Source organism: Myotis lucifugus, unplaced genomic scaffold, assembly GCF_000147115.1.
Source record: "Myotis lucifugus unplaced genomic scaffold, Myoluc2.0 scaffold_67, whole genome shotgun sequence".
Taxonomy (NCBI): Eukaryota; Metazoa; Chordata; class Mammalia; order Chiroptera; family Vespertilionidae; genus Myotis; species Myotis lucifugus.
In genome coordinates, this window is record NW_005871115.1 from 1,489,522 (window position 1) to 1,513,765 (window position 24,244).

General features: G+C 35.7%; 2 pseudogenes; both read left to right on the forward strand.

Annotated features, from left to right (window-relative positions):
• The first annotated feature begins 790 nt into the window (after positions 1-790).
• Positions 791-24,244, forward strand: part of LOC102417606 — a 37,359-nt pseudogene continuing 13,905 nt past the window's right edge.
• Positions 1,118-1,262, forward strand: LOC111826314 (annotated as a pseudogene).

Sequence of the window (24,244 nt, forward strand, 5' to 3'; positions counted from 1 at the left end):
TAAAAAAAATACTATCTTATTAAAGATGATAGAATTATGTCTTTAGCAAACATCACAAAACTGATTGCATGGTTTGGATTGATAAAATAACCACCAATTTCTTGCCAAATATTTTCACTTTTAAGTTTTCAACTAAAACATACTTTCAAAGGAAGAAAAGCCCCATCTGTGATTCTGATTCATTTAATGTTAATTCATCTAAAGCAGCAATTTTCAACCTTTTTCATCTCATGGCACACATAATGCTATTGCTAAAATTCTGCGTCACTCCAAAAGATGTATTTTCTAGGCAAAATTTTGATTCATTCACACTGGCCAGCGATTGTTGTGTTGGCTGTTTTCATTTTTTTCTTATTATTATTCATCAATCTAAGAGAGAAGAGGGCAGTGCCCCAGACCAAATAGTCAGGTATTGCATGTTTAAAAATTCTTGTCACACCAACTGATCTAAACGTTAAATTATAGGACTCATTTATTGTTCATAAAAATCATCTGCTGCCTCTATTGTTTATGGCTGTGACTATTTATTTTGCTGTATAAAGCCATTTTTTATTCCTTTCTGATAGCAACAGAAGATATTTGATGTTACCTGTAGTGATTAAAAAAAGGTCTAGGCCTCCCTTCCCATTAGCAACCGGAGGCTTCTAAACAACCCGTCCACCCTCCGCATCCCCTGCGGTCCAACCAGGGGCAGTGCTCAGTTAAGCGGGGCTGTTCCTGGCCCCTCCCGCTCCTCATGGCTGCTGATTGCCACCTGGCAGAGTAGGGCCTGAATGAGCACCACCAAAATGAAGCTATTAATTATATGCATTTAGTTCGTTCAAAAAGAGGCTTGAGACTCAAAACTGTAGATTCCTGCTTCCAAGACCTCAAGGAGAGCAGGCTGGGGGAGGTCTGAGACTCACCTCCAAGTCTCTGCAGTTCTGAATGGGCTGCAGGCTATGGGCCACAAGGAGCTTACACCAACGTGTTACTTCTGGGGCAGTATTTCTTGCAAGCTGAGAAGTGGTACCTCAAGCTGCAAACAGATAACTCTGAACTTGAAACCAGAGTAATTAGAACAAGTTGCAGAATTTGAAAAAGCAGAACTGACATCTTCCACTAAATAGCCCATCATTCCCGCTGGCAATGGGCAAGGAGACATCTGATTGGTGGTGGTGTTCTTATATCAATCTGGGGCAAAGCAGATGTACAGTTCTTAGTTCATCCTAGCTTGATGCCTGTGTTGGTGGCCAGAGCTGTTTCATGCCTGAGGCACATAAATAAATAAATAAGCCCATCCTAGATACCTTAAAGCCAAAACCTGATCCACTTAAAGAAAATGGAAACCAGGAAATCTTAAGTCTTCAAGAACAGAATGAGAAATCAAAGTCAAGGCTGAAGACCATGGAAATGCAGGCTACAAACTCATTGGATGAAAAGTCAAAGCTAGAAAGAGCACTGCGTGATTTACAGCTTGACTGAGGAAATCTAAAGGGTTTTATAGAGGCCCAAGACTTGAGTGGAAAACACAGTTGCTGCTTTAAAGACTGGGTTTCAGAAGACACTTAAGACAGAAAATCACAAGTGTGTGGAGGAGAATCTAGTGACAGCCAAGCATGACCTACCCAGGATTCAGAAGCAGCTGAGATTGGCTGAAAATGAATTAGAGAAGAAGTTCCAACAAACAGAAGCCTATGGAACATACAAGAAATTCTAACCAAGAAGAATGACCAAATCAGAGACCTTAGGAAAAGCCTGGCAAATATGAGCCTGAAGATTCAAAACTAAAGATTTCATCTGGAAGCTGCCATAACAAGCTATGCTTACCTCAGGCATGTATTTTGAAGAAGTTCGTTGCATTTCCTCTCTTTATTTTTCTAATATTTAAACTTTTCTCTGACTATTTAAAACTAGAGCTCCTGTTTTCAGTTGTCTAACTGAGAAGAGAGAAAACCTGGCTCTGGTCAGTTGTCCCAAACTCCCCTTTGCCGAGTGCTCCGGAGTCTTAGTTCAAATGCACTGAGAATTCCGTACAGTACGGAAGAGATTTTTAGAGTGGGGAGAAGAGTCTTATCCTTTTGCAATAATATAAAGAATACACCTTTTAAATACATATTAAAGCTAGCAATATCTATACTTGTGCATTCCCCAGGGTAAATATAAATACAGAGTTATTGAAGATAGTTATTACAAATAAACCTTATTTTTAAAAAGATCTAAATTTTGGTAGTTGATATTTTGATTAATTGCAACAAACAAACTGGTTAATGTGGAAACTTTTGAAACCTTATTAAGAAGATATAGAAATCATTCATTTTTGCTGGGTATTTTTTTTTCCTACAGAATATATAGATCATTTAGTGGAATCAGAGGAGATAAAAGATGAGTTTGCAGTCTGAGTCTGTGATCTCTAATACCAGTATCTTCTTTGAAAGTGTTCAAAAATATTATGTTGTCAGTGGATATATTGTGTCAACTTAATTCATAATGTAATATATTGTTTAGTTATGTACTTTCTCAATAAATTACTGCATGATTATACATAAAAAATCTAGCTATAAACTAAAATGTTAATATTGGGTATTTCTCCTCTGCTTATCTTTACTATTTCTTTTGTCTACTTTTGTTTGTTTCTAAATTGAAGATGTGTAACATAAATGACCAATTAAAAATATTTATAACTCACATAGGCCTCTACATATTAAAACAGCCTAAGAGAAACTAGATTAAATATTTTGATATATACTTTAGAAATCAGGAAACAGATAGATACATAGTAAAGATCTTCAGATTTTTCACTACCTATGACATTTTAAACAAAGAAATGTAAAATGCTTAAAATTTGCTTGAAAATTGCAAAAGATGAAACTGGAAAATAATTTTATCAAATAAGTGATTTGCAACATGGTGAAGGATATGTCATGTTTATAGGCACTTGATATTTGCAAGTTTGGTTTTTATACCATCTTAATTTCCCCGTGTTATAACTTGTCCCCCTATGCCTTCTGAACTCAGAATTTAGAATTTTGTGCCAGCAGACAAATAAACATTTCAGGATTTCCCTTTGCAGTTTACTGTGTTATTTTTAAAGCAAATATAAAACAACAAAAAGGAATGTTTTGCTAATGATAAAAGGTATGTCTCTTAAACTTAATATAATTGAGATAATGGTTATAATCATCAGCTATGACAAATGTGAAAAAAACTTCAGACAGTCTTAAGACCTAAGATTGTCAAATGTGGATTTAAATGTGAATTAAAAGTACAAAATTAAAGCATAGATACAAAAGTCTGGATATGTCATCAAAGATCCTAAGAGGTGAGGTATAATTAAGGAAGTTATTATAATCTTTAGTCATCTCAGTAAGGAATCTTTTGTATAACATGTAAATATATTTTCTGACTTATTTTTAAATTTTCCTTACATTTGCAAATAGGCTCATAACAATTTTACTCTACTGAGTGTTGAGCACTAAATTGTCTTTCCACTGTAAGTTAGATATTATTTGCTCAATTTCATAACAAAGAAACTGAGAATACAAAACAAAACAAAACAAAAACAACAACAAAAAACAAAACTGAAAACATGATTTAAGATTCAAATTTCAAGATTCAAACCAATTTCAAGAAGAATCAATGAAATCAGGAATGAACACATTAAACATCCAATCTGAAGGAATCTTGGAAGTTATCTAATCCATATATCTCATTGTGTGACTAAAGAATTAGAGGGTCAAAAGATATAAAAGATAGGGTAACTCCTTCTGACTGTTAATCTGACCCCTTAATATCAACTTCTTGAGTTTTCACCAACACAAAAGTGCTATTAGAAAGAGATATACTTTCAAGTCTTCATATCCTTATCTTACTTCTATCCTTTACATCTAGGGAATCCAGCATCTGTTGCCAATTAGGCTCACCATACTCTATCTGGGGATCCCTGCTCTACCACTCTCTGTTAGTGGATAGCGGGTGCCTATGGCTTCTTGGCTAGCATTTAACCTCCACCCTGCCAGGATCCAAGCATGATCTATTCACCCCACAAGGGTGATCTGTAAGAGTAAACACATATGCAATCAAGGTTCCAATGCGATGGTAACCAATGGGCAAATAGTCACTAAGAACACAGAATAGTAGTTGGCACTTCTGCACATTTTCTTGGCTTCCAGCAGAGAAAGGCAAATACTGTTTTCCAAATACTACCTACAACTATTAGGAGTTATCAGGATGTAGCCTTTTAGATGGAGTTGGAAATGACCTGTAGGTTTGAAGTTTTAGGAATAACTGCAGTTATTCCTTGTTCTTATTCTGATTTTTGTTCCATGTGCTCTGTACAACATTTAGACGTTCTCATGTAATGATGTTTGTTTAAGTTTGCATGTTATAGAATGAATATATTTCTATTTGTTCTCTGTGTTTTTATATATCATATAATAAAGTTTATATATATATATTTAAAGGTTCACATCTTTACTCACTTCAGTTCTAGATTATTTAACTAATTTATGAATATTACTAGAGGCCCGGTGCACGAATTCGTGCACCAGTAGGGTCCCTTGACCTCCTGTGCCCTCTCCCAATCCAGGACCCCTCCGGGAATGTCGGATAGCCTGTTTCAGCCCGATCCCTGCAGGCCCGATCCAGACGGGAGGGAGCCCGATCCTGTGCGTTGAAGGTCTGTCTCCTGGTGGTCAGTGCTTGTCATAGCGACTGGTCGACCAATCGTTCGGTCGTTCGGTCGCTCAGGCTTTTATATATATAGATAATCTGTTGTCTTTGAAATTGACATAAAAGGGAATAAAGCATTGACTAAAAGTAATTAAATTAAATTAAATAAAGGCAAAATTATATTAATATTGACAGTCAAGCTAATTCACAATAGTTACCTTTTATCTATAGTGAGAACACTTACGATCAACTGTCAGCAAATTTCACATATACAATATAGTATTATGAACTAGAGTTACTATGCTGTAAACTACATTTATAGGACAGTCATTTTGTAACTGAAAGCTTTTATTCCTTGACCAATGTCCTCTCATTTTCTTCACTCCTCAGCCCCTAGTAACAACCATTTTATTCACTGGTTTTTAAGTTCAACTTTTTTATATTCCACATATAAGTGGTATCATACCTTTCATACCTTTCTATATTTGGTTTATATCTTTAGCACAATGCCCTTCATGTTCATCGATGTTGTCACAAATGGCAGTATTTCATCTTTTTATATGGCTGAATAATATTTTAATGTACATATATGTATATATATACTAGATTTCCTTTACCTATTTAATTGTTGATGAACCTTTAGGTTTTTTATCTCAGCTTGTGAATTAACATAGAGTGAAGATATCTCTTTGTAGTAGTGACTTCATTTCCTTCCAATATATACCTAGAAGTGAAATTGCTGGATCATATGGCAGTTTTAATATTTTGAGAAACTTTCATACTATTTTCCATGGTGATGTACCAAATTACATTCCTACAAACAAAGTAAAAGGATTCCTTTTTTAACACATCCTCCACTTGTTGTCTCTTGTCTTTTTTTATATTAGTCATTCTGACAGGTGTGAGGTGATACTGCATTGTGGGTTTGATATGCATTTCCCTGATGATTAGTGATGTTGACCAAATTTTCATGTACCCGTTGGCCATTTGCAAGTCCTCATTGGGAAAATGTCTAATCAAGTCATTTGCCCATTTTTAATTACATTATTTGGTTTTTGCTACTCAGTTGTATGAGCTCCTTATATATTTGGGATATTAACCCCATATCAGATATATAGTTTGCTGTTGGGGGCCAGATGTAAGCTGGCAAGGTCCTTGCACCTGTAGGGGCTAGCAAGGCTGGGATCCTTACCAACACAGTTTTCCCAGACTTGTTTGGATGGTGTTTATCAGTAGAATAAGAGCAACATTTGTAGAATGAGAACAGCCTTTCATAGCTTACCAAGAAGTCTATAACTATTTACTGAGATATGCTGTACTGAGAACTTGTCCTTCTGCTGTGTCCCCCCCTTAGAGATTAAGAGGAACAAAGAATACATTCCTCTTGATAGACCTCCTATTCAGTGTGTTATGTATAAATAATATTGTGTGGCTAATAAAGTTGCTTCAGTTCATCAAGAGAACTGGGGTCCTCCCGACCCCGCTTTCCTGTCTTTCTTTCTTTTCTCAATTCCCACCTCCCTGCCTCAGCCCGGCTCAACCCTGTCAGGCTGGCCCTGACAGTTTGCAAATATTTTCTCCCATTCATATGCTGCCTTTTCATTTTGTTGACTGTTTCCTTTGCTATGCAGATGCCTTTTAATTTGCTATTTCATATATTTATCTTTTTATTGCCTGTGCTTTGATTATCATACTCAAAAATCATGGCAAGACAAATGTCAAGTAGCTTTCCCCCTATATTTTCTTTGTAATATTTTTTATAAATCTTTATTGTTGAGAGTATTACAGATGTTTCCTTTTTCCCCCATTGCCTCCCTCCACCCCATTACTTCCCCACCCCAGGCCTTCAACTCCCTATTGTTTGTATCCATAGGTAATGTATATATGCATATGTTCTTTGGTTAATCTCTTCCTGCCCCCCACTTCTCTCTCAGACTTGTCAGTATGGTTCATATTTCCATGCTTCTGGTTCTATTTTATTGATCAGTTTATTTTGTTCATTAAATTCCTTATTCAGTTTATTTTTATTTTTAGATTCAATTATTGATAGCTATATATTTATTGACATTTTATTGCTCATATTTTTTTCCTCTTTTTTCTTCTTCATCTTCTTTTTCTACTTCTTTTTCTTTTTCTTCTTTAAGAATACCCTTCAACATTTCATGTAATATTCATTTGGTGGTGATTAATTCCTTTAGCTTTTTCTTATCTGTGAAGCTCTTTATCTGACTTTCATTTCTAAATGATAGCTTTGCTGAGTAGAGTAATCTTGGTTGTAGGTCCTTGCTATTCATCACTTTGAATATTTCTTGCCACTCCCTTCTGGTCTGCAAAGTTTCTTTTGAGAAATCAACTGACAGTAATATGGGTTCTCACTTGTAGGTAACTAACTGTTTTTATCTTACTGCTTTTAAGAGTCTCTCTTTGTCTTTAACCTTTGGCATTTTAATTATGATGTGTCTTGGTGTGGGCATCTTTGGGTTCCTCTTATTTGGGACTCTTTGCACTCCCAGGACTTGTAAGTCTATTTCTTTCACCAAGTAAGGGAAGCTTTATGTCATTATTTCTTCAAATAGGTTTCAACATCTTGCTTTCTCTCTCTTCTCTTTCTGGCATCCCCATGATGTGAATGTTGGTATGCTTGAAGTTGTCCCAGAGGCTCCTTACACTAACTTCATATTTTTGGATTATTTTAATTTTTGTTCTTCTGGTTGGGTGTTTTTTGCTTTTTCATTTCCCAAATCAATAATTTTTTTAAATAAATATTTATTGTTCAGATTATTACAGTTGTTCCTCTTTTTTCCCCCCATAGTTCCCCTCCACCTGGTTCCCACCCCACCCTCTGCCCTTACTACCCCCACTGTCCTCATCCATAGGTGTACAATTTTTGTCCAGGCTCTTCCCGAACCCCCCAGACCCCTTTCCCCCTGAGAATTGTCAGTCCACTCCCTTTCTATGCCCCTGATTCTATTATATTCACCAGTTTACTCTGTTCATCAGATTTTTTATTTACTTGATTTTTAGATTCACTTGTTGATAGATGTGTATTTGTTGTTCATAATTTGTGTCTTTACCTTTTTCTTCTTCTTCCTCTTCTTAAAGGATACCTTTCAGCATTTCATATAATACTGGTTTGGTGGTGATGAACTCCTTTAGCTTTTTCTTACCTGTGGAGCTCTTTATCTGACCTTCGATTCTGAATGATAGCTTTGCTGGGTAAAGTAATCTTGGTTGTAGGTTCTTGCTATTCATCACTTTGAATATTTCTTGCCACTCCCTTCAGGCCTGCATAGTTTCTGTTGAGAAATCAGCTGACAATCTATGGGTATTCCCTTGTAGGTAACTAACTGTTTTTCTCTTTCTGCTTTTAGGATTCCCTCTTTGTCTTTTGCTCTTGGCATTTTAATTATTTTGTGTCTTGGTGTGGTCCTCTTTAGATTCCTTTTGTTTGGGGTTCCCTGTGCTTTCTGGACTTGTAAATCTCTTTCTTTCACCAGGTCGGGGAAGTTTTCTGTCATTATTTCTTCAAATAGGTTTTCAATATCTTCCTTTCTCTCTTCTTCTGACACCCCTATAATTGGGATGTTAGTACACTTGAAGTTGTCCCAGAGGCTCCTTACACTATCTTCATATTTTTGGATTCTTTTTTCTTTTTGCTTTTCTGGTTGGGTGTTTTTTACTTCTTCGTATTTCAAATCTTTGACTTGATTCTTGCTATCCTCTAGTCTGCTGTTGGATCTCTGTATATTATTCTTTATTTCAGTCAGTGTATGCTTAATTTCTAGTTGGTCATTTTTCATATCCTTGAGGGTCTCACTAAATTTATCAGTGTTTTCTAGAAAATTCTTGAAAAACCTTATAACCATGGTTTTGAACTCGATATGCAGTAGTTTGCTTTCCTCCATTTCTGTCATTTGTGACCTGTTTCTTTGTCTCCACATTTTGGCTGCTTCCCCTGTGTTGATAAATTGGCTTTGTGTGCTGGGTGTTCTATAGAGCCCAGTGGCTCAGCCTCCCCAATTACCTGAGGTGGACACTCTTGGTGCACCCCTTTGTGGGCTGTATGCACAGTCTTACTGTAGTTAAGCCTTGATTGTTGTTGATATCACTGGGAGGAATTGACCTCCAGGCCAATTGGCTGTGAGAATCAACTGTGTCTATGGTGGATGAACTTCTGTGCTGGAGACACCCTTCTGGGGCAAGACTTGCTTCAGTGGGGCTTTGGTGCTCACTGAGTCTGCTCCCTGAGTGTGTCCCTTATGGATCTGAGGAGTTGTAATCTGGATGGTCCCACTCTGACCACTGGGTACACTGGCTCTTGGATCTCTAAGGAGGTGCTAATTTAGCCTCTGCCTGAGGCTACCCAGCAGGAGCTATGGAGAGATCTGCAGATTCCTTTTCCTTGTTTGGGGTTTGGAGGCGCCCAGATGAGGCCCAGCTGTGAAGCAATGCAAGCTGCTGTGGGGCCTTGGGCCTTCTTTTGGATGTTCTGGGTCTCTCTGACCCAGCTGCAGTTTGTTAGGTAATTTTAGATTGCAAAGGGCCAGGCCATTCATATGCAAAAGCCTCTGCGCACAGCTTGGGTGGAGCGGGGTCTCAAGGAATCAACAGGGCAGAGAAAACAGCTATGGCTGATCCACAATCCTGCTCTAAGAGGCCCCAGGTCTCAGTGTCCCCTTGTAATCTCTGCAAGCACTTCTGAGAGAAAGCCGCCCTTGAGTTCCGACCGATGCCAGACAGTCCAGTTTCTCCCCGTATGAGTCTGGGACCCCAGAGACTCGCCCGGAACTGGAGTTCAGAGCCGTCAGGAGCTTGTGTCTCCCTCCTGATTGAAAAAGACAACCGTGTCCTCAGTTGCCAGCCCTTTCCACGTGCGCCTCCGTACCTCTGCACTTTACTTCCGCACCTCCTCTGAGTCTCAGTGTGCTTTTCTCTTTCCTTCTAGTTGTAGAATTTCCACTCAGCCAGCCTTCCTGTGGTTCTGGATGATGTCCGTTTTGTCTTTTAGTTGTACTTTTGAAGTGGTTGTGCTAGGCAGCAATTTCAGGTGTTTACCTATGCCACCATCTTGGTTTCTCTCCCCAAATTGATAATTTGATTCCAGGAATCCTCTACTCTACTGTTGATTTCCTATAAATTATTCTTCATTTCAGTTAGTGCATCTTTCATTGCTGACTGGTCCTTTTTCATGTCTTTGATGTTCTCATTAATTCCTTCAAATTCTCACTAAGATCCTTGAAACACTCTCATACTGATCCTTGAGAATCCTTATAACCATTGTTTTGAATTCTGTATCTAGTAATTTGCTTGCTCACATTTCATTTAGTTCTTTTTCTAGAGATTTCTTCTGTTCTTTCATTTATAACAGGGATTTCTTTCTCCATATTTTGGCTGCTTCCCTGTGTTTGTGTTTGTTTCTATGTATCAAGTAGAACTGCTATGTCTCCTGGAATTGGTAGAGTGACCTTGGTAGTAGGAGTCCTGTAGGGCCCATGGCTCAGCCTCCCCATGCCACCCAAGCCACACCTATGCATATTTTTGGTGACTTTTCCATCACAATATAAAACAGTGGTGTCATTTTAATATCAAGTTCTTAAAATAAATGATCCCTCTTTAACATATTTCTCAGGCCAGTGCCAAAGAATTCAACAATGCAATGACTGACATTCACCACATGCTCTCTCTAGTATTTGAGAGATCTCATCTAAATGATATGTTACATTTCCATTTCTCCAGGCCAGAGCTATATTACTATATTATTACATCTGGTCTGTATTATCTTGCTTTCCCCCTGCCCAGAACAGTTATGCCTTCACAATTACAATGCAAAGCTATGTCTTCAATTTTTCTTTCATTTTACTTCACTAGAAACATCAATTTAAGGTATTCATAACTTTTGCAATCCTGCTGTCAAATATATTTGAATATTGAATTGTGCTATTTTTCATAGAACCAGACATATGATTGGTTTTTCTTGAAACTTAGTATAAAGAAAAATATTAGCTTTGAAAATTAAATTGTACCTCTTTATTATATGGAAATATATATGTGTGTGTGTGTGTGTGTGTGTGTGTGTGTGTGTGTGTGTGTGTGTTTTACTTTGCTACTCAAATTTTGAGAGCAAGAGTTCATAATCAATGAATATAACTGACCATTCTGGGTTAGTGGGAAAATGACCTTTCTTTTCTATCTCAGGTAGTGGTCCTGATATTTCTAGGCCTGCTAATCCTTTGAGAACCTGGCCAAACTCATTAACCACTCTCCAGACTAATGAGCACATATACATAAAATTGAACATAAATAGGGATTTCAAAAATCCTAACTGTGAACACTAGGTTAAAAATTCTTCTTTCAATAGATTTCTGACCCACCCTTTTTTTTGAAACATCCCAGTCATTTTTTTTATAAATTTACTTAAAACACTCTTAATAGAAAATAATGTATGCTATTAATTAACCTTAATATAAATAAAATAAATTTCAAAATTAATATAATAATAAAATAAATAATATCAACAATTTATTAAGGTTTTATTAATATTAAACATTAATACATTAAATTCTAACTTATAGAATATTCTCTCTTTTGGTTAAGAAAGGACAATGATGAGGCAAAGAAATAAACAGAAACCCAAGGTATTAAACTACATCCTAAATACCTACATTTCATTTCCTGACACCCCTCATTCAAACCTTATTTCAAGCTGCAAAATTCTGGTTATGCCATTCAATTGGCCCCGATTCCTTGATTATTTGTTGTGTACCTGGAGTTGGATAGACCCTGAGAATCATTTCCCAAAGCACATTAACAGAAAACCAAAGTTTGTTTATAAACAAAATGAGATGTGGGTGAGCAATGTCCTTGAAATTATTATCATGGCTCTTCGGGACCTTTGTTATTTTATCCAACATGTCAAAAATGCTAATGTAGCAGGCATTTATTATCACCCTATTTCTCAATTGGAAGTGTTGTGGCAAGTGACTTTTTTAAAAAGCATCTCCCCTATCTAAATATGTCATATAGAGTCAAATACACATCTTTAGAAAACTGAAAAATATAATATGCCATTTTAGATTTAATAAGAAAAATTATGATTTCAATGAGAGAGAGAAAAAAAAAGGCCACCCACTCTGTCCATAACATTTACAACACAGTATGTAAGGGCACAGTAAGAGACTACAAATTAAGTTATAGAAGCATCATCCACATATCACAACTCCCTTATTTAGCTCTGCATATCCACAACAAAGAAAATAAAGCAAAATGTTTTTATAACTTTCTTTTAGTCATAATTTTTCTACACCATGCTTTGTAGGGTTAATAGTCATATCCTTGAATATCACCTTAAATGTTGTGAAGAAAACCCAAAGTAGAAACCAATCATCCATTTGAGGTGCCCTGGCTCTGACTGTATTAGTTTCCTAAGGCTGCTGTAACACATCTTCATAACCTTAGAGGTTTAAAGCAGCAGAAATTTATTTTCTCATAGTTGTGGAAGCCCAAAGTCCAAAATCAAGATGTCATTGGGATTGGTTCCCTCTGGTGGCTTTGTGGGATAATCTGTTTCCTGCTTGTATCCTAGTTTCTGGTGTTTCTTGGCTTGGGGCTCGATACCTCTAATGTCTGCCCCTATCTTAATACATCTCTCGGTGTCTCTGTACTTTAAATTGTACTACTCGTTTATTTCATCAGGACCCCAGTCACTAACTTGGGGGCCCACTGGAATCCAGGATGCTCTTGATCATTATCTTATTTACATGTACAAAGCTCTTTATTCCAAGTAAGGTCTCATTCTGAGTTTCTGGGTTGACATGAATTTTTGGGGAGAGAGTATTCAAATCACTCCACCTGCCTTAGAAATTGCCTCTAAAATGTAATTTAGCATCACCTGCTCTTTTTCCTTCTAGTGTTCATGTTGTCTTCATTAGATACTGTTGTAATAATTAACTTTTAAAATAGCCTTTGACTTTACTTTGAAATCCTCCAAAACGCTATTTTTTAAAAAGTATTGATTGGTTCTATATACCAAAGCAAAAAATGTTTATTGTAGAAATTTTGTTAAATGTTAAAAACCACAAAAATAAAATTAAAACCACTTTAATCTCAGAATTAAAGATTTTTTTACATATTTAAATATATGAATTTGCTAGTTTATACAAACATCCAATGCATTTCTTAGAATTAGACATCACAGTGGGCATATTTTTCACATAATAACTTATATTATCTTAAATATTAATCAATTTTACATCAAGAATATGTAGTTTACTTATGTCATAATCAGATACTATAAACTTTACCAGGTTATATGCAATCTTGCAATAACCCTATTTAAGGGGGCTGACTATTGATACAAGAGGACTCCAGGAGAAAAAGCATTTTAGGACATATCATCTGAGGGCATAATAAGAATTTAGTCAAGAAGCCTATCACCCATATGAAGGATGCACTGTTGAAGTCCCTAATAAAGGGGCTCTCAAGACAGTCAACAAAAATACATCACACTACATATGTGGGCACCTGCCAACAAAGGTGCATCCTAGAAGATTCCAGTATCACCAATATTGCCTTTTCTAGCTAATACTCCTTATTTTTCCCACTTCTGGTGTATTCAGAAGCAGTCAAGCAAAAGTGGACAAAAGTAGAAAAGATAATATCCCTTTCACCATTCTGAGTGGGAAGCAAGTGAAAGATCAAGTGGAATTTCTTAAAGCAGTAAAAGGTTTAACTTATATAGGACAAAATTTTTTCATTATATATAAATGACTTTAGCTCTATAATTGATCACAAAGTACTAAGATCTACAAGAGATTTTGCTAAAGGATGGAAAAGAAAAATACAGCAGAAATTATTGAAAGCATTAGGAAAAGAGATAATTATATTTGTATCCTTCCGATTTCAGCTTGTTCATGAAGAGTTAAAAGAAGAGTCATGTTTTTATTGATGCCTCTTCATACTTCCAGATGAATCATATAACCAATGTACAAAATTTTAAAGAGTTATATTGGGAAAAAATCTTTTTTTCACTTTTAAAATTTTATAATCACAACTACCATAAAATAATTATGCCTCTTACTTCTTCTCTAGCATCATGCTCATAAATAGTTTGGGTTCTAACTTTTAAAACATTCTCCATTCTTTATAATGTATCATTACTATAAATGTTCCATCACCAAAGTTGGGTTATATTCTTCCTGATTGTTGGTTTATGTAAGCTTACTATTTTTAAAAAGTCAAGGCAGCATATAAAAATATTTTTCAGGCTAGATTTAACCTATTTTCAATTAATATTTATTTTGTGCTTACTTTCGGTGTATAATCAAATGTTCATGGATTCAGGAAGATTCTACTATCTGGTGTTTATAATCTAATAAGGAAAGAGAATATGTAAGAGAAAGAAAAGAAATTGAGTGCAATACACATGAAAGAAAACTTCCATGGAAGAGAAGAAAGGAAGCAATTAATTTTGTGTGGGCAGTCTAAGAACTTCAAGATGAGGTAGTCATGTTCAGAAATTAATGAAGTTAATATTTGAGTCTATCTAGATAGGTGACCTACAATTTGACTAACATTAATTTTTATATTCTCTCTGCCACTGTGATTAAGAGACATCCTGAAAAATATAATTTTTAAATTTATATATAGTCTCTAATATATATATAGCACTTTTCCTTTGGAAGAGTCTCTTTTGTACCATCTGTTCACTCTTTGTTTGGTTAAACCTTTATGTTTCATGATGAATCAATAGTTTTGATATTTAGCTTGAGCCAAGATTAGTAGATAGAATAAATATTTCCTCCAACATAACTTGGCAAAATAAATAATTTTTACATAATTTCATTTGGAGAAATGAAGCTCAGTGTACATTATTCCCAAAGCAGTGATAATGAAACCTCTGTGTACCTCTATGTTCTCAGAGGGTATTAAAGATGTCAACGCTATTTTTAAAGACATGTATAAATGCCTTTGAATGCAGTTCAGAATCTCTAAACATTCAGTCTACTAAAAGGTAATGTCCTTAGTCACAAAAACTAGTAAACTTACTGAAAGAGGGGAATTTTATTGCTGAGGAATGTTAAAAATGTGGCCTCACTATGGTGCCATTTTTCACCTTTGAAATTACATTCCGAAGAGTGACAGTTTTTAGAAACAACCTCTACCACATTTTCAAAGGTCAAATTTTCTTGAATAAGTAAAATATTTCAGTAGATAAATCTGAATTTTCAAAACACATAAATTAGAGAGGTATAATTTGCACTATAAATGATTCACAAAAGACTTTAAGATTGTAGTAAAGATTTTTTAAGTAGTTGTTTTCAGTACATTAACTACTTCATAGAAAGACTAGAGGGAATGGAGTCTTAATGACAAAAAATTCCAAAGATCAATTTTATATATATATATATATATATATATATATATATATATATATATATGGAATTGGAATCGGAAGGGCCTGAAATAATTAGGTAAAAACATTTTCTTTCATTTGTGGGTTGTTTCTTTGTCTCTCCATTTTTTCTGTTCTTTTTATTTGTTTCTATGTATTAGATCAGACTTTGTGGGGTGGTCTTATGTAGTTTTGTGGGTTTTTTTGGACCCAATGGGTACATTCTCTTAGATCTCCTGAGCTGTGTGCTCTAGGAAAGTCTCTTGCTTGAGTTATTTGGGTTCTCCTGTTGTAATTGGGTCTTGAATGTTATTGTCTTATTCATGGATGGATTTTCCTCTCAGGCTGGCTGACTATGTGACTTATTCCTGACTACGTTGTACAAGCTGTTGTGGAGGTGCTGACCGAACAGAACAAAATATAACACAATAAGATGTGAAACAAAAGAAACAAAACTAAAACACACACAAGACCCCTATAGCAACAACAAAAACAACCACCACAGAAGAGAGAATTATAAGCAACCACCACAGAAGAGAGTAAGGATGATAGAAGAAAAGAAAGAAATAAAAAATATGAGGAGAAAAATACAAAACAACCAACCAAACAGTAACAACAACAACAAAACCCACACAAACAAAAAATAAAACAAAAAAAGACCAAAAAAAATTATGATGGGGAGAAAGTGGAATATGTAGGTGCAGGGCTGAAATAAAAAAAAATAAAGAATTAGGGAAACAGGGGAAGGGAAACTGTTTATAATAAAGGAGGAAGGAAATAAAGCAGAAAAAATTTTTGAAAAGGAAAATAGAAGAGGAAGCAGATAGACCCAAAACAAGAAAAGGAAAAAAAGATGACATAGCAGGAGAAAAGGAAAAGAGAGAGAGACAAAAAGAAAAAAGATTGTGTAGGAAAAGGAAAATTAGATATATGAATAAAACAATAGAGACTAGAATAATAAAAAATAAATAAAGCAGAGAGATAAATAAAAAACGAAAAAAGAAAGGAAAGAGAAAAGATCTTAAAGGAAGAGAAACAAAAAGGGAAGAGGCATTCCTTTCAGGTGAGTTTATTGTCCCATGGGAGCTCCCTTTGGATCCCACTCATCTGATTGTGGCTCACTGTTCTGTCTGCCCATTCTGAGCTTCCCATGAGATATTTTGGTGCTAACCACTGTCAAAAATCAACCCTCCTTTGGCTTTCAGTAACCTGCTAGGAGCTCCAAGTGTGTGTCTGTCTCCACAGGACTTAGCTGCAAGCAGGAGGAGCCAATCTGCCCTCTAAAACAAAATTGTTAGCAGTACAGGGCCCAGGGCTGGGTCAGCAAACTTCTCCTGGTTCTCCAAACTCTGCCGCTGCCTGCTAGCCAGCTGTTAATCAATCAAAAGTCTGTTTCTGAAAGGGTTTTAGGTGGGGGAGGTGCTGTTTAGATTTCAGGGAATGTGGTGGGTGTGCTTCCCTATCCCAGAGGTGCTCCTCTGCAAGTGGCCCAAAATATTACTCTGCTCTTAGCTGGGCCAAGATTCTTGTATGCAATACAGTGGGATCAGCTGGAAACCTAGAGTTTCTATCAGCTCTCCTATGTGGGAAAGTACTAGTCTGGTTCCCAGGATAGCTGGGCAAATGGTCCCTTCCCCAGTCCAGTCACTGATATTCCTGAACTGTCCAAACCCAGAGGCGTGGCCTCTGCTTTTGTTTCCTCTGAAAGGGTCAAAATGCAGGGAGTAGTAGGCAGGGCACCAAAGGGTGACTCGGGCTAAATCATCTAGGATGGCTTTGTTTTTGTTGTTGTTGTTTTTCCCTGCCCTGTGGCTACTGAGAGGGGTTAGCTCAGTGATGGCGAACCTTTTGAGCTCGGTGTGTCAGCATTTTGAAAAACCCTAACTTAACTCTGGTGCCATGTCACATATATAAATTTTTTGATATTTGAAATCATAGTAAAACAAAGACTTATATTTTTGATATTTATTTTATATATTTAAAAGCCATTTAACAAAGAAAAATCAACCAAAAAAATAAGTTCGCGTGTCAACTCTGACACACATGTCATAGGTTCGCCATCACTGGGCTAGCTCATCTCATGATAAATGGCCATTTCGGTTTGGGTGTGTATGAATTACCAAATGGCTGCTGCTTTTCCACATTTCCCTGAAGTGCTTCCCACCCCATCCTCTCTTTTGGCACCTCAAGTTCGCACCTCCCTCCCTGCACCAAACCCTCAGGAGAGTAGCTGCAAATGAAAATTCCTGTGCTCTGGGTTTAGAATAAAATAAAATAAAATAATTTTTAAAAAAATTTTAAAAGAAAACTGTGGCTTTCTCTCCAACCTGCTCTGGTCTATGGGCTACAAGTTCCACTATGGCCAGTAGCCCTGCTGCCTTTCACAGCTGGATGTTACGTGGGCCACAGGTTTGGCTCTGGTGCTCTGAGCTGTGGAGCCTGCCAATGGTTCCGAGCCTCTATCTTCTGTGGGAACAGACTCTCCCATAGCTCAGCTCTCCCTCCCTACTCTTGGCCTGCTGGCCTGCTGCCCCAGGAAGATGGGCCAGCTCCTCTCACAACCTCACCCTTTCTACTGGTCTCCAGGTGTTTTCGTTCCTTCCTTGATATGTCTCCTCCTCAGCTGGACCGCAGTTGGTAATTCCAGCTGAATGCTCTCCAATTTATTTGTATTTCCAGACTGATCCTGGAGCAAGGTGCATGGCAGGTCTGCCTAATCAGCTGTCATTTTCTCCTATCCCAATATCTTAAATATAACAAATGTTCAGTAATATTTATTTTTTATTTTTTAAATATATTTTATTGATTTTTTACAGAGAGGAAGGGAGAGAGATAGAGAGTTAGAAACATCGATGAGAGAGAAACATCGATCAGCTGCCTGGGACCCTTCAGTCCACAGGCCGACGCTCTATCCACTGAGCCAAACTGGTTACGGCAATATTTATTTTTTATAGAAAACTCTGAAGAACTATGTCATACTACCTTCCAATACCAATAATATATATATTTAAATAAAACCTTCCATAAAAGATCATTATTCATTAGAATAGCAGGTAGCATGTAAACATATGTCTCTGTAGATGCCTTATGGGAACTGGTCAGAAATATTGGTTCACAAGTTGAACCAGGGTTCCTCAGTGAATGATACAAAACAATGTATGAAAATACTGTATTTTAATTCACATAAAATTAAAGTACAAGTGTAAAATAAATCTGTCAATTAAATGTTCACTGTTACATAATTTTGAGCTTGTTCTACTTCACATTTTTAAATATGCATTGGTTTTGATTAGAGTATACACCAATTGAATCCTTACATTTCTTTCTGATAGCCTTTAGACAAACAGCTCTCTTGTTCTTGCATTAGTTATTGCTATATTTTGAGAGCCTTAGGCTAATAAAATTATATATTTTTTATTCGTATAAATATTTATGAATATATAAATTAGATATTGCCACGTACATGTTGAGAAAAGACTAAAAACATGGGAAACTACAACAAGCAATACAAGTTCTATATTATTTTTCAATGTAAATGCAGTTTCCCTTCAAATACAAGTCTTTAAATAAAGAACAAAGAAATAGTTAAATAAGTGAGAGGAAAATCTCCATCATATTTTTCATAAATGTAACACATTTTCTGCTATAGAGGTATACATAGAAGAAATTATAATAAAAATTTTAAAATAGAATGTTTTCCTTAAATAAAATAAAAATATCAAGGTCTATAATCCTATTTTAAAATAACACTACATACAAATATTCTTTTTTTTGCAATTGTATTGCATAAAATAAACTGAATAGTTGAGCAAAATACTAAAATGTGTATACCAATAGTAAACAAATAAGAATCACTAAAGTCCTTATTTTAAAAAGTGATGAATGATGATATTATTTTATTATTTATTTTGTTTAGAAAAAAGAATGGTTGGCAAACATAAACTCGAATAGTAAGTGAAGAATTCTGTAAAGTGTACTATTTCAGGATGTAGTTGCATGAAAAAAAAGATATTTTGGTGAGCTATAAAGAAAGAGTTTTTGCTAAAGTTAAGCTCAAAGAGCATTTGAAGTAGGCAATGTAGAGCAAATATATTGAGAAGGGTAAAAAATTTTGATATGAAATAAAAGAGAAAAATAAGTATAGCAATCACTACTGAGTGCTTCCTCACTAGGTGTTTTGCATAACTGACCTCATTAAAACCTTTCAACAATAACATGATATAAGTATTATTATTATTATTTGCAGTTTTGCAGAGTAATCAAACAAGAGATTTAGACAACTCAGATAATTTGTACCTATGTAGTGAATGATGAATTCTAGATTTAATTAGAATTAGGTTGGGCTATTCTTTATATATAACACCTCTCAAACTACTGTAGCACTGGATACATAGTTGACAAGGTGAAGAAATATGGCTCCATCATCCCAAACACATTTTCAGGAGCCCAAACACATTTTCATTCCTGGAAAAACAATTCAAAAGTCAGATTTCCTACTAATATTTAACCCTTGCATCACTTGATCCAATGCTTTACATATAATACATACATACATTTTCCACAAATATTTATTAAATTCAGAAGGTAATCTAAGAAAGACAGAATTGAGAAAATAATTTCTTACTCTTCAAAAAGTCTTCCCCTTTAAACAGTGTTTATAAAGTATGCTGGCCCTCCAGACTTTGCCCCATTAAAACTATAGGAACAAGTTTAGAAGCAAGAAATCAACTGTATTCTCATTCTCAGGTCAAATGAATTTTCACTCATAGGAAAAGACACAGTTCTGAATGCTTTGGAATGTGACCGTGGGCACTTAAACCATCTCTTGAGTATCACTAGCACTACAGAGGAAGAAAAACACAGCGGGGAGAGATACAATACAAAGACCGTATGACAAAGTGGCTGGGCAGCTGATGAATAGCAAGGGTCACCTACTCCCAGTGTGACAATCGAAGGGATATTGTGATACAGACCAAGCCCCTGCAGGTTAATGAAAGGGACAAAAAAGCCTGGAGGGGGAAAGTAGCAGAACGGACAAAAAGGTTGAATGATAAAAAGTAGAGAAATGTTGAGCGGGTACCACATCTCTCTAGGAGGCCACATAAAGGATGACTAGAGGGTACTCTATCACAGTCTATAATTTCAAATTTCAAATACCAGTGAAGTAAGGGAGTTATTCATATTCTCCTAATACAGTAGGGAACGGATCAGTCCCCTGGAGCTAAAGAAAAGGTACTTTGAATTTATATTTGGGTTAAAAATGTATTTAATACTTCCAACAATTGGATAATAGGCTTAACTCCAAGGTAAGTTCATGAATTAATCTTCCTGTAGACATCTATGAAAGGTCAGAGAAGACATCAGCCAGACCCAAGGACTAAGTTGCTATCACAGTGGTAGGAGTGGTAGATAATCTTTCTTCAAATAGTAAATATTCTGTGATTTTTTTTAAAAAAAATTCTAAATGCTTGATCAAATATAGTGACTCTGGTGCATTGTGAAGTTCAGTAGATTACAATGCAAGTTCAACTTTAATGAATGTGAGTAATATTTGACCATGCGTTGGGTATTCAGTGATGTGCAGGAGGCAGCTGGTCGATGTTTCTCTCCCATCGATGTTTCTAACTCTCTATCTCTCTCCCTTCCTCTCTGTAAAAAATCAATAAAATATATTTTAAAAAAAATTCTAAATGCTTGATCAAATATAGTGACTCTGGTGCATTGTGAAGATGAGTAGATTACAATGCAAGTTCAACTTTAATGAATGTGAGTAATATTTGACCATGCATTGGGTATTCAGTGCACATTTAGAGGATTCTACAAAATGGATTGTTTAGTGAAGCCTGACTCTATATAGAAATAATTTTTTTAATTTATCATATATCATTTAAATTCATGCTCACCAATCTCACCAATGCAAAAATATGATTGGATTTTATTATATACTCCCCCGTACTCACTATCTACTCTTTTGAAATGATTAGTTTACTCTGCACTTTCTGTTGAAAGCTATTTGTCAACACAATTGTTGGCAATTTTATTCAAATTCTATATGATTGTTGGATTTAAAAATATTTTAACTAGAAATGGGTGAGTTCGAAGTATTTTTCCCCTGTTTTGTCAACTGCAAACTAGATAAATGTGTAAGAAGTTTGGTTATATGAAAAAGTCTTCATATTCATTCTTATTTCCTTTAGGCAAGGGATGTGGCCTTTGGGGAACTTATATAATTCCAATGTATGCTAATTATCAGAGAATCCCTAATCATTCATTCATTTTTTAAACTAAATAAAACCCAACCACCTGCTTTCTTTCTCATAAGATTCTGCTTTTGAAAGTTTTCCTTTGTTTTGTCTACCTAGTAATCACCTAGTTAACATGGTGTACCTAATATTGTGTACCTGTACATAATAACTAGTAATAATAAGTTACTTTTGACATGAAAGACATACATCTAGGTTAACCTATAAAACAGTCATATGAGTGAATTAGTATACTTTTCCAATTTTACAACTAAAGAGTTTATTGCTAAGAGCATATAATTTGCCCAAGATCTTATAGTCATATAAATAACAGGGTCAGAACTTGAATTCAAATCTGTCTGATGCCAGTGTTCATGTTTTTAAATATTCTTTTATATTATGTATGTCATAGATGCTTATAATCCCTATAATAGAAAATGTGTTTGACTAAAATTTTATCTTCTTCCACTATGGTAGTAAACTCCTTTTGAAATTAGAGACAACTTCTTATTAATCTTCATATCCTGATATAATATTTGACACATAATATGGAATAAACAATCAACCAATAGATGGTCTCTAGAGACCTGAAATAAATAAAAAAATTTATTTCCACTATTTTATGAGTAACACTTTACTCCCTTGTGATTATCATGTGCCGTGTCCTTTTAGAAAGTGTCCTGGTTCTGCTTTTAAGTGCCACCCTTTCCCTAACCTTGACTTGATCATGTATGGTTGGTCATAAGATTGTATGATAACATATGGCTTTGGGGATAAAGTTATTATTTTAAATCCTGATTCCATTAGGGACTTTGTGAACTGGGCAGATTTATAAACCTTATTGAGAGAAAACATCCTAACATAAAAAAATGAGGGTGTAGATGCTACCACTTTACAAGTGTTATTATGATTGAATGACATATAATACCCAATGCAAACAGTAGACATTCATGCAATAAATGATAATTTTCTACTTACCATCTATCCCAAAATAGCTTATTACCACAAAAATTTTAACTAGATCCATGAGAACTGTCTAAGGTAATAAACTTCAAGGAATCTGTGTTAGTGCAGGATACTACCACGTGCCAAGTATAGTCTGGATCCTCGCCAGAGTTAGGTGTTGGTCTATTAAGTTTAAAGAATACCAGGTTTCTGCTCTCAAGTAGTTCCAAGTTTAGTGGGGAAGACATAAAATGTAAACAGATAATTATATGGAAATCTGTTCTTGTGCTATAATAATGGTGTGAATAGAGTGTTATGGGAACACAGAGAAAGGAACAATTAGCTGTCCAAGGACAGAGTAACCTGAGATAGGCCAATTTAGAAGAACAATTAATAAAGCACCCAGGATTTTCCAAAGTGTAGGTAATATTTCTTGTGAGCTCATTAGACAAGCAAATACCAAAAGCCTAAAATTTCTCATAAACTAGGACATAACTAGTTTTCACTGTAGCACTAAGGCCCGGAAGCATGAGAGCACTTTTCTTTAGTATTAATGTAGTATTAATTTTATAATGTATTTTATAGGCAAACAGTGCTCAGATACACAGATCAAAACTCTTGAAAAAATTACTGAGGGACTATTCATGCATATTTGAATTCCCTATGAATATGTATTAAAATTTGATTTTTCTTCTGTTAAAAAATATTTGAGTCTGCAAGATGAAAGGCCAACATTGATAACTTTAAAGCACCAAAACCTCATCAGAGAACAATGATTTTGACTACACTCTTTAAGAAAGGATACCATGAATCTTACTATCATAAAAGGTCTCAAATTTTAGCTTAGAGCTACCATTGATTTCTTTCAGAATTCTTATGTAAAAAAGTAAGTGTAAGTATCATCAAAGAGGAAAAAGGAGGAATTTACCCCTGAACAAGAGGTCAAATTTCAAACATCTTATAATAGTATAAGAACGTAGTATGAGAATGTCACTAATATCCATGCAGTATTTACATAGATTACCTCAACTCTTTGTGGGTTTCTCTTTTGTACATGAAAAGAACATGGCATGAAATTAAACAAATGTCTAAAGAGTACTGAAGAATATTATATTTTTTCTTCCAAATTTTAAATTATGAAAAGAGAATTGGAATAAAATATGTCTTTGTATCCTTCATTTTTATTCTCTTTGCCTGTTTTCTCATCTCCAAAATAAGGTAGTTTGACCACCATTTTGATTCTACAATTTATTTCTACTTATTGAAAGAAATTAGACTTTTAATTTCATCAGCCGCATTGTCTGCTTTTGACAAACCATAGGGGCACCTCCTACATTATAGGTTAAGTGAATCATAATGACAGAATATTTTTCTAAAAAAATTCTTCCAATGATTTGAGCTTTTTACACAAATTGATGATACAGTTTTTCTTTTTAAAATTGTTTCTATGATTTGTTTAAAATGCAAGGCTGCCTCTATATTTTACACATGCTAGTGAGTTACTAAGATGATTCATAATATGGATTTTAATAGCTACTGATTATTGAATGCTTACTATGTGCTAGGAATTTATAATCCTGTTATCTATATAATTTTATTTCATTCCCACAGCAGTGTCTTTATTATAAGACTAGAGGCCCGGTGCACAAAAATTTGTGCACTGGGGGGGGGGGGGGTCCCTCAGCCCGGCCTGTGCCCTCTTGCAGTCTGGGACCCCTCAGGAGATAACGACCTGCTGGCTTAGGCCTGCTCCTGGGTGGCAGAGGGCAGGCCCAATCCCTAGGTGCAGCCCCTGGTCAGGCTCAGAGCAGGCTGATTGGGGAGTTGGGGCGCCGCCCCCTGTCATGCACAGAGCAGGGCGGATTGGGAGGTTGCGATGCCACCCTCAGTCACTCTCAGGGGGGGGCCGATTGGGGGTTTGGGGCACCGCCCCCCTTGTAACACTCAAGACAAAGGCGAAGAGGAAGTTGAGGGGCCCCCCCCCCTGCACGCACAGAGCAGGGGCAATCGGGGATGG